General features: G+C 45.8%; 1 protein-coding gene and 1 long non-coding RNA gene across 3 annotated transcripts in view; one reads left to right on the forward strand and one right to left on the reverse strand.

Annotated features, from left to right (window-relative positions):
- FRYL (FRY like transcription coactivator) overlaps positions 1-10,082 on the reverse strand; it is a 181,300-nt gene that overhangs the window by 169,947 nt on the left and 1,271 nt on the right. Inside the window, exon 1 of one of the 2 annotated variants that reach the window (XM_054823072.1) lies at positions 5,399-5,568. The exons of the other annotated variant lie outside the window; for it this stretch is intronic. The gene's annotated coding sequence lies outside the window, so the exon portion shown is untranslated. Of the gene's footprint in view, positions 1-5,398; positions 5,569-10,082 lie in introns of those variants that run through there. 2 annotated transcript variants of the gene reach the window in all.
- LOC129205535 (uncharacterized) lies at positions 5,916-7,566 on the forward strand. Its single transcript, XR_008576770.1, has 2 exons — positions 5,916-6,345; positions 6,603-7,566. It is a non-coding gene; the product is annotated as an uncharacterized LOC129205535 (long non-coding RNA).

Consider the following 10,082-nt stretch of genomic DNA (forward strand, 5'->3'; position numbering starts at 1 on the left):
TTTTAACAGTCTCCCACATTGAATTACCATAGCATTATCTTTTGGACCAAGTACAACAAACTATCTCTATCTGTAGTTTTCACCACTCTCCCCAGTTCTTATTTTATAAACACAGCCAACATTACATTCAGTTACTCCAAACAAACAAACGAACTGGATAGGGCTGGCAAAACCCACAATTGTTGTCTTTGAGACTACTACAAAAAACAAGTAGTGAAAGATCAACAGCAGTAAGTCTTCTGTGAAGGGCTAAACAAGGGGGTTGAATATTGCAGAGCAGATCTTACCCATATTCTCACAAGGATTTTTCAGCACATTCTTGCCTCTAAAAATGGTACCTGTTTTTTCTTTCCACTCTTCTCCCTTGCTTATTCACACATTGCTAGGGGTATCTTTGAGCTCCTTGAATACCTTCTGCATAACTATGACTAACATCAGTCCTACCATGACCTAAACCATGGTAGGCCCAAGGACTGTTGGCAACAGCGATACTTATCAATGCTGTGTTTAACCTATTGCTTCTCTTCCCATTTAACATAACATACTTCAGTAGTAATATTTTTTGTTAGAAGTTGCAGCTTATAAAGACAAAGCAGAGAAACCTTGAGAGGACTGAGGAAAGAAAACAGGATCCTAAGGTTTACTGGCAAGATATTTCTGCCAGAGCATTCAAAGACCTCTATAATGTCCCACTGGAACCTTCTCTTGTATACTTCATACAAGTCTGGTCAATGCATATAGAAAGAAGGCAACGATGGGCTTTTAGGATGATCAGGTGAACAAGAAACACCTCACCCAAACAGGAGAAAGTCTGGTTTATCTGGTTTAGCAAAATTATACTATTACTCTCTAGAAATACACTGAAGATAAGTGAAGTAATCATTACAAAGTAAGAATTGCTATTTAAGCTGGAAAAATAATGTTGGCAACTGACATAAACTACTATTAACATAAAACCTGAAAATTACAAATACTCCCAAGTATCAATTACTTAATTGTGTCTTCTAATAGCTAGATGTAACTTCAATTAAAAAAATCAAAGAACAGAGAGAAAAAGGTCCAAGCCAGGAGTCTTCTTCCATTTTCTGGAAAGAGGGGAAAAAGAAGAAAATAGTTCACCGCGCTAACTCCAAAGTGACCAGCAGCACCACTAAAGCGTGCATGTCAATAGTCCCAAGTCCCCTGTTACACACTGCTGAAAACACAGCTATTTTAGACTAACCCAGCCCCAGCTGTGAAAAAATACAGTTCACTTATACTTGCACAGATCACCTGCCAAAGCAGCAGCTGAAATGGTCTAAGAAAGGTACTCCTGCACAGAGATCTGTGCAAACTCCATGCAGGTCAGCTTTGGCTATTGTCACTAACTGCAAAAAAACAATTTACGTTGCTCACATTGACAAGGGGAAGAATGCCCATGTAAAGAACAAACCATTAAAACCCCAAAGCTTACAGTAAGAGTTTCTGGGCATTAGGCCATTGTAGCAGACCAAATATTTAGACATTTCAGAGAACCTCAAACTCAACTTTAGAAGTTTTTGGGGGGTTGGTTTTGGTTTTTTTTAAATATTTGTTCCTCTTCCATTTTTGCATGCAAATGTAAATCACTAGGAAAAACTAGGGATAAACACAAAAATCCCTCAAAACTGAAGTCACGTCAAGAGCAGACACTGTTGTTCAACTAGCTTGAAGGGATTTATTCCTTCCTGATATCTTCCAGTGACAGTATTGGACACTTGCTATCTGAGCCTGTATTCTGTCATTCTTCCTGGGAGGTGTTCATGTCAGAGGGAATTAGGGATTATAATAGATTTGGGGGAGGGGAGGGAAGGGAAGGAAAGACAACACCAGTCTTAGAAGAGACAGAGCTATATGGCAGTACATAGATACTTAGGGAATTAACTGTCAAACACAGACGATAAGTGAGCTAAATACTAGAAAGAAGAACTGCTATTTTAATCAATAAAAACAGGCAGAAGCAACCCTAGCTGAAGTTCACTGGGATTTGGAGTGAGACCAGACAAGAGTAACACCGAATCCAAAATCTTCTAACATTGCAACACTTCTTATCCAACCCATAGTCATTGCTGGGAGGATTACAGATACAAAAGTCATAAAGGTTCAAAGTTGTTCGGGTGTGAGCGTGCAGAAGCAGTACAAAGCAGTAAACCACAGCTAGGCAACACACTGGGCCAGCTGCCCTCCCGCTGATGGATAAGCTACATTGCATTTCCTACCAGTAAGGCAATGCAGGCCAATAACTACAGTTGCAGGGTCACCAACCCTGAACTATTATCCTCATTTTTCTCACAGTAACTCACATAACTCCTGTGTGCATATAGCGCCTTCTGCTCACGTTATTACCTGCACAACACCTATGGTTGCTGTTAAGCTAGGGCTTAAATATAGACAAAAACTGCTAAAAGTTCATGGCTCTCTAAGCCAGAGGGAGTATATTATATACCCACGTTCTGCATTATGCAAGTCCACTGAAGCGTAAAGTTTGCCTACATGCCTCTTAAGGAACTTGAACAATACCACCAAAAAAAATACTGTCATTTAGTCCTTTGCACAGTAACGAAGTAGCCATCACTAGACATGATGTCCAAGATAAAACTCCCTACAATAAAAAAAATAAGACATAAAATAAGCAACTCCTGATGTGGAACATGCTGTTTTCCAAGTTGTTTTCCTTGATGCACAGCCACTGGGAAGGGGGATAATTATAATCTTCTTAAGTTCTTAGAAAAAGTAAATACAGATAGCATGTTCTCAATTGTATTAGCAAAAACTTTCAGCATACCAATTAATGTTACCCCCCCAAAATTAAAAAAAGACAGACACAGTGGGGAAAAAACATGTGAGGACCACTCTTGAGCTGTTTGAGGCCTAGCAAGATGACACTGGAAAGTGTTAATACAGTAACATGAAACACAGAATAGTTCTACTTTTTGCCTTACAGACCTACAAACCTCCAGCTTCACTCTTCAAAGGTACTATGCTATTACATGAGAGCCAGCTGTCACTGTGCTTTGGTTCACCTAGGCCAGCCAAACAGAAACAGAATTAGTTGAATATTTCAGCTTTACCTTAACTAACCCCACAGAAGAATTAAACAACTTTTCTTTTGAAATGAAGTTCAGCAGCAGTTCTCTGCAGCATCCCACAGCAACATACCACTGCTCTGCTCCAAGGAAACCACTTCCAGAGAGAAGTCAGCACAGGCTTCAACCAAATCCATTTTGGAATATAAATAAGGAGCCGTTCACAGCAGCAATTTGCCCAGGGAAGTCAGTTGTCTACTGACAACAACTACCATTAAGTACCACTAACTAAGAGCCTCTACAAACCACAGATAAAGGAAGCTTTTGTGAGAGAGAACATCGTGCTCATCTTTAAATACTTGACTTACTAAACCTGCAACACGTTTTTACCGAGGGGTTTGTTTCCTTCCTGTGATAGTGTCACAAGATAAGAATCGGTGTGTGGTTTCCCAGCGCTTGCTCAACAATCTTCCACAGAGATTCTAAAGTATTCAGGGCATATCCTTAGCATGACAGTAACAACACAAAAGCAAAGCGACTGAAACAGCCTACTAAGGAAAATACTTAAGTAACTACAGTTAATTTCACTCTTTGCTCAACCCACAATCAGCAAATCACCTTCTTTATCACAATACTCTATATTCTCCATATTGCTTGTTCCTGCCCACGTGAATGCTTCTTCACCTACTGACTCAATAACTCATAAACACCTTTCTCTTTCTGGTCTGTGTTTACATGAAGGAGGCTTACCATCTAAGCCCTTCTCATTACATGAAGTCTGAGCTTGAGAGATATGCAGTGCACATAAGAGTACAGAAGAACTTGCTTTCTGCTTTAGCATCTCTCTTTCTTAAGGTCCATTTCGGATTTGTAATTCTGAAGGAAATCCAAGTTACACCCTTGCTACTTCATCTCCATACTGCCTTACTATTTCTTAAAACTGTATTAGCAAACTTTTTGCAACTCATTCAGTGTAAGTGACCACCAAAATATTTTGGGGGGTTTTTTTGTTTGGTTTGTGGTGGGGGGTTTTTTTTGGTGGGGTGGGAGGTGTGTGTGTTTGGTTTTTTTAACATTTTGCCTCAGATTCCTTAGAGTGTTTTACCTGGAGCTATCCCAATTGCCAGACCAGTGATTTCTGGTTAAAACACAAATTGAATTGTTTACTGAGCAGCTGAGTGTCATTACAGCCAACAAAAATCACATAACCAAAATACTGGTAGTGTATACAAAAATGGAGAGGGGGAAACTAATTAAACCCCTACAATACTTACAGCCACACTGGGAACATCTAGGTGAGACTGTAAAAACAAATCTTTAAGTTGCTGTTCGGACCGAGTTTGGTCCTAATAGCACCTTAAAGTGATTCTTTAGCGAAGTGCAACGCATAAGCAAAGGGTGCACAGGCGCGCGCTATCTTACTTTGACGCTCGGGATTTTAAAGTAAATCTGATTTAAAAACGAGCGAGCGTGGCCAGCTGCGCAGCGGGCGGGAGAGGCAGACAGGAGCGTCGCTGCCCGCCCGCGCCGCCCTTTCCACCCGAAGCCGGGACGCGCGTTTCTCCACCGGAGCTCCGCCGCGCCCGCGCAGCCCCCGGGCACCCCCCGGCGGCGACGGCGGGGCGGGGCCGGGAACAAAGCCCGGCTCCGTGCCACCCTCCCAGCTCCGTCCCGCCATTCCCGGGCGGCCTGGCGCACGCCAGGCCCCGCCATCCCCCGCGGAGGTGGCTGCCTCGGCGGCCGCCGGGAGCAACAGACCGGCGGCTGCTCGGCCTCGCCGCCGCGGGGGACGACCGGAGCCAGTCGGACGGGTGCGGGCGTGGGGCGGGAGGAGCCCGGCGGCGGCTGCTGCTGCTTTCCGCTCGGCCCGCGGGGGCTGTGCGAACGCCGTGCCCACCCCGGGGGCTTCGAGGGGCCGCCGACCGCGCCGAGGGGGGAAGACCGGGCACGCACCCCACCGCCGGCCGCGCTGCACGGGCGGGGCCGGAGAGGAAGGGGCGGAAGAGCGAGGGCGGGAGGAGACAGGGCGCGGGCCGCGGAGGGGGCCAGGGGGAGACTCCGTCTCCCCAGAGTAGGATGGCCAGAGCCCCGGCCCGGTGGGGAGGCGGCCAGGAGGCGCCAAGCCCACGCCAGCTGCGCCGACCCTTCCCCGCGTCGCCCCCAGCGGCGGGCTGGGCCGCCCGGCGGCACGCTGCCTTCCCCGCCGTAAACAAAGCGGCGCGGGCCGGGGCCGGGCCAGTGGTGAGGACCGCGTGCGGCACAACACCCCCCCGCCCTCCGCGCGCTCCGTTTCCGTTGGAGCGGGCGGCCCCCACCTCAGCCACGACCAGGTCCCAGCTACGCCGCTGCCTCACCTATCCCGCAGGTGGAAACGCTGCCTCTCGCCACAGCCCCGGGCGCTACCGCCTCAACGCGGCTACAGTCCCCTTCAGAGCGACTCTGGTGGGAGCCAGGGAGTGACTCGCGCCGCCAGCATCCCCCGCCGGCTTTATCCCGACACCGCCTCTCCCCTCCGGTAACTCGACGGTCCGACTCGTCCCTCCCGCCCCCCCCCACCTCCCCATTGGCACGCGCCGCTCTACCAGGAACCGACGCTCACTGGGGCAGGCGTGCAGCACTCACGCGGGACCGCCCTCCCGCCCCCTTCCCGTTGGCTCCCGAGCGTCCGGCCCGCCCTCCAGGCCCCACCTCCATAGCCGCCTGACGCCTCGGCCAATCACAAGGCCGCGAAGGGGAGCCGAGCTTTCGATTGGCGGCGCCCGCCAGCTTCCTGCGGCTGCGATAGGCCGAGGCGGCAGCCAGTTCGCCGTCCTGGCCAGCCCGTCTGTGGGAGTGCTCTGAGGCACCGTGTTCCCCCCCCCCTCCCCGGAGCCTCCCCCGGCGGGTGAGGGACCGCGGACAAACTCCCGCCCGGGCAGCCTGTCCGCGGCGGGGAGCGCCCCAGCCCCCAGGAGCTCCTCGCGGGGCTGCAGCGGGCTCCTCACCTGGCGGGAGGGCGGCCTCAGACGCCGGCGGGACAAGTAGAGCCGCCCGCGGCCCGAGGAAGCCTCCGCGCCACCGGGGAGAGCAGGCCGTTAAAAACAATTAAGGCGGCCGGTATCGCCAAGGTAGCCGGGAATAAGGTGGCCTTCCGGGCACGCAGCAGTGTGGAAGTTTCCTCGCTAAGGAAGAGATGAGGCCCTGCCAGGGTCCCGCGTGGGAAGCCGCGCCGTGCCCATTCGGTGCCCGTGCCGTGAGGGCGCTCCTCGCGGTCTCCCTTTCGCCCGCAGGCAACGGTCGGAAAATAACGCCCTTCCCCGACGTGAGTAAGGGCAAATACTTGTGCCTGGGCCAGCCTCACAAACGCGCGGATACCGCCTTTTTGCCAGAAATGATTCGCGCTGTTCTACCAACGCGAACCGCTGGGCTTCCCCCCGCAGAAGCAGCCCAGCTCCGACGGAGACTGCGGAGCAGGGCCGGAGGCCGCGGGGAAGCTTCCACCGCCCCTGCACAGCAGATAAAACACTTGGGCTGCTTTCGCCATCGGAACTTAACTTTGATTTCACGTACTTTCCACAGGCACCAATCTGGAAGGTCTACGGTAATGCAAGTGACACAGACGGAAAGGCAAGGTAATGAGATAATTCACAACGACATCCTCAGAAAATTCATCTGATACTGGGACTGGCCAGGATTTCACCAGTGGTGACTGAATGTAACAATGTATTTCTAAACAATGCAAAGATTTGGGAGCTCATGAAATTAAAACAGAAACAGTACCAACATTACCAGTTTAAGTGGTTAGAAAGTAACTACATTTTCTGTTGAAGTGCCTCAAAACTTCCAGGCTTGGGGAAAAAAGAAAAAAGAAAAACCCCAACATGTCAAGCATGATAAAGTAACACCAGATCTGCAAAACAGTGTTAGAAAGAATCCTGAAGTCACCACTTTTCCACTGTCAAATATAAGCCTGTCTTGCAAGTACTGTACTATAATAAGCGTATCCAACAAAAACAGAACTGAGTAAGAAGTTTGTTTCTTACAAACAAGAAATGCGCCAGCACAACAGTTGCCAATCTCTGTTAAGAGAAGCTCCAAGTTCTATTACATGCTGTGTATGATTCTGGTTCATTTGGAGTGAAAGGTCCCTTCATGCCCAACTGCTCATGTTCATGTGCTGTGCACCCTTGAAACAGATAATGTACATCAACTTGCAGAAACCAGTAGGAACTAGAAAGCAGGAGAGGAAAAAAATAATGATACACTGGTAGCTGAGAAGAATGCTTCAGGTTAACTCTTTCCTGTAGATTTAAGAATTTTGTGAATGGAATATTTTTATCCTATTTTAACAATTGTATCACAGTCTAAATGTTGGGTAATAGAACACCGAACAAGAAAAACAGGATTCATTGGTACTGGTGTTGTGCATAATTTCAGACAACTGGTTGAAGCAAAGTATGTCACAAGTTGCTTCTGATTTTGTTATAACTTATCCCAAGTTAGGAGCTCAGCCCGATCTTCCCAATAAATGCATATACATCCATGTAATTGAAACAAGAGCTGCTGAACCTCACCATAAAGGAAAATCAGACCATTGGTATTTACCCCTGAGCACCTTTACAGGATGCACAATCATACCACTTTCAGAACCAAGATTCTCCTAACTGTTACCTGCCTGCTTTACAAAATAGCCCTAAGGATTAGTTAACATGTAAAGTACTTTTCAAAGTACCAGTTATTAGTAGCAGTAATTATCAATGTGGGTAAAGTCCTTACTAATTGAGGCTTTGAGTATCGGCCTCACAAAGACACCCACTCTTGGTTCTTGCTGATGTGCCATAATGCTTCAGGCAAATAACTGATTCTTTGTTTGCCACCAGTTATAGTAGTTGCAACAACAGCTCTTTTTTTGGTATGAAGCACTGTTATTTCTTCATTAGGGAGAGAGTGATTTTTCCAAATACAGTCCTGTTAACTCTTGGCAGCCACTGAAGAATCAGAAGCTCTCAGCTGTTGTGTTTTACTCTATTGTCCTAAGTGCCAAGCAAAAAAAAAAAAAACAAACCCACAAACCAGCAACAACAAAAATATATCACCATTCCAGCTATGTACTCGAGCACATAAACTTCCAGCACTTGTTTTGGCAACTTTCCTTACCGTATCAGTGTATATTCCAACTCTCTCACACATCTAGTTGTTTCAGTTATGTATTATGCAATATCGTAAAACTAATTTGGTAAGCCAACTCTGTTTTGCAATGGATCTGCATAAAGCCTGTCACTAACTGTTGAACAAGGGGATGAAGAAGAATTTATCTGAAAGATAAGCTTTTAAACCACCTGACAGTCTACACACAACTCACCCTATTAATTATTGACCTCCAGCTTCAAGAGTTTTGAATATTCACCAGTGACTTTGTTTTGCAAAGTACTACAGTTAGAAACCATCTGATTATCACACCTACCAACTTCTTGTTACATAAGTAATCAGTTCATTTTAAGAGAATCTTATTTTTTAAAAGTTTTCCTTTTTTTCTTCTTTGAGATATCTCCTTCAAAAGAAATCAAATTTTTAATTTCTGAAGGTTAAATATCAAGTTACAGTATTTTGAACCTCAAATATATTCCTCACTCTTGGATAATACTAAATCATAAAAGATAAAAGTTTAGAGTCATAGATAAGTGAGTTGTAATACATCTAAAAAGCATTTTTTGACTCCTGAAGCAGTGCAAAAATAAGTAACTTCATGATATTCCTCTTTACCAATAACCTATCAGTTTTGTAGACTGTGCATGTTTAAAAAGATACACACAAACCAGCAATTAGAAGCCAGCTGCTGAAACATCAAGCTGTCATTGTGCATGTCATTAAGACAAACAGCTCAAAACTCCCCGAGAAATAACATTACCTGGTCATCTCTAAAGGACTACTCTAGTGCATAGACTTTTAAACAAAAATACCATATTGGATAATGGTACCTGTCAAAGGAGAAGGTAGGGAAAATAGTATTCAAGAGATTAGATTTATAGAAAGGGGTTAAAAAGTTAGCCTTAAGCCTTGCCCGAGGACAAGACTCTATGTAATGCATCAGAAGAGCTTGACCATGCCATCGCTGATTTTAAACTGACATTCTCAATAGTTGCTAGAAAGATGGCATAAAGGAAGTGGTAGTAGACCAGATGTCAAAAAGGGTGTCCTTGTTAAGATTTCTTTCTATGGCTGAACTTCACAAAAAAGGCTTGAGGACAGAGAACGAAGCGCCAAGGATGTGGATATGCTTTACCATCTATGTTGAATATGGTCCTACAACTGCACTTCTAAGCCAAAAAATGGATGTAGGCAACCAGGTGAAACTTTTAAGTACTTTTAAGTATCTCATAAGAAGACTGTATTAGGTAAGATTTTTGAAAGGATGGTAAACTCACCAGTTTGCTGCAGGATTTTAATTCTTTTTTTCCCATTGGAAGTCTAAGGGACTGATAGGAAAGTGAAGAAACTGAATGGATAACTATTAATTTTACAATAGAAAGGCAAAACAACAGCTCAGAGTCATTCTTTTCTTCAATGAAGGAGACTGATATCCATTGCCTCCCCATTGAAGCTCCATGTTTAGAGAAGCTGCAGTCCATAAACATTTCCTACCCTACCAAAATGAATACTTCAACAAACCATTGTACTCTGCCTAGAATATGTTGAAAGACAAGTGGGAAGAAGCATGAAATAAATTGCCTTCATAAGTCTGCTACAGTCCCATAAATAAAACTATTGTCAGCCAATGAGGCCAAAATCTTTTGCTTTCCAACTAATAATGTGCATAATTGATGTCTGTGTATTGGAAAGTGCTTCATTAGGGCAGGCCCGGGGCGGGGGTTGGAATAGTTGGAAGTGATCTACGTTACCAGGCAGAGCCATCTCATGGAAATTAGGAACAACTTTATTGTGTGATGACAGCTACGAATTAAGAATCCCACAATACATAGTTTCTGGTTCTATCCTCCCAGCTTATTTCAAGAATCCAATCCTTAGAATCTCATCTCTGCCGCAGCTTTCTTAGTGCAG

This window comes from Grus americana, chromosome 4 (genome assembly GCF_028858705.1).
Source record: "Grus americana isolate bGruAme1 chromosome 4, bGruAme1.mat, whole genome shotgun sequence".
NCBI lineage: Eukaryota > Metazoa > Chordata > Aves > Gruiformes > Gruidae > Grus > Grus americana.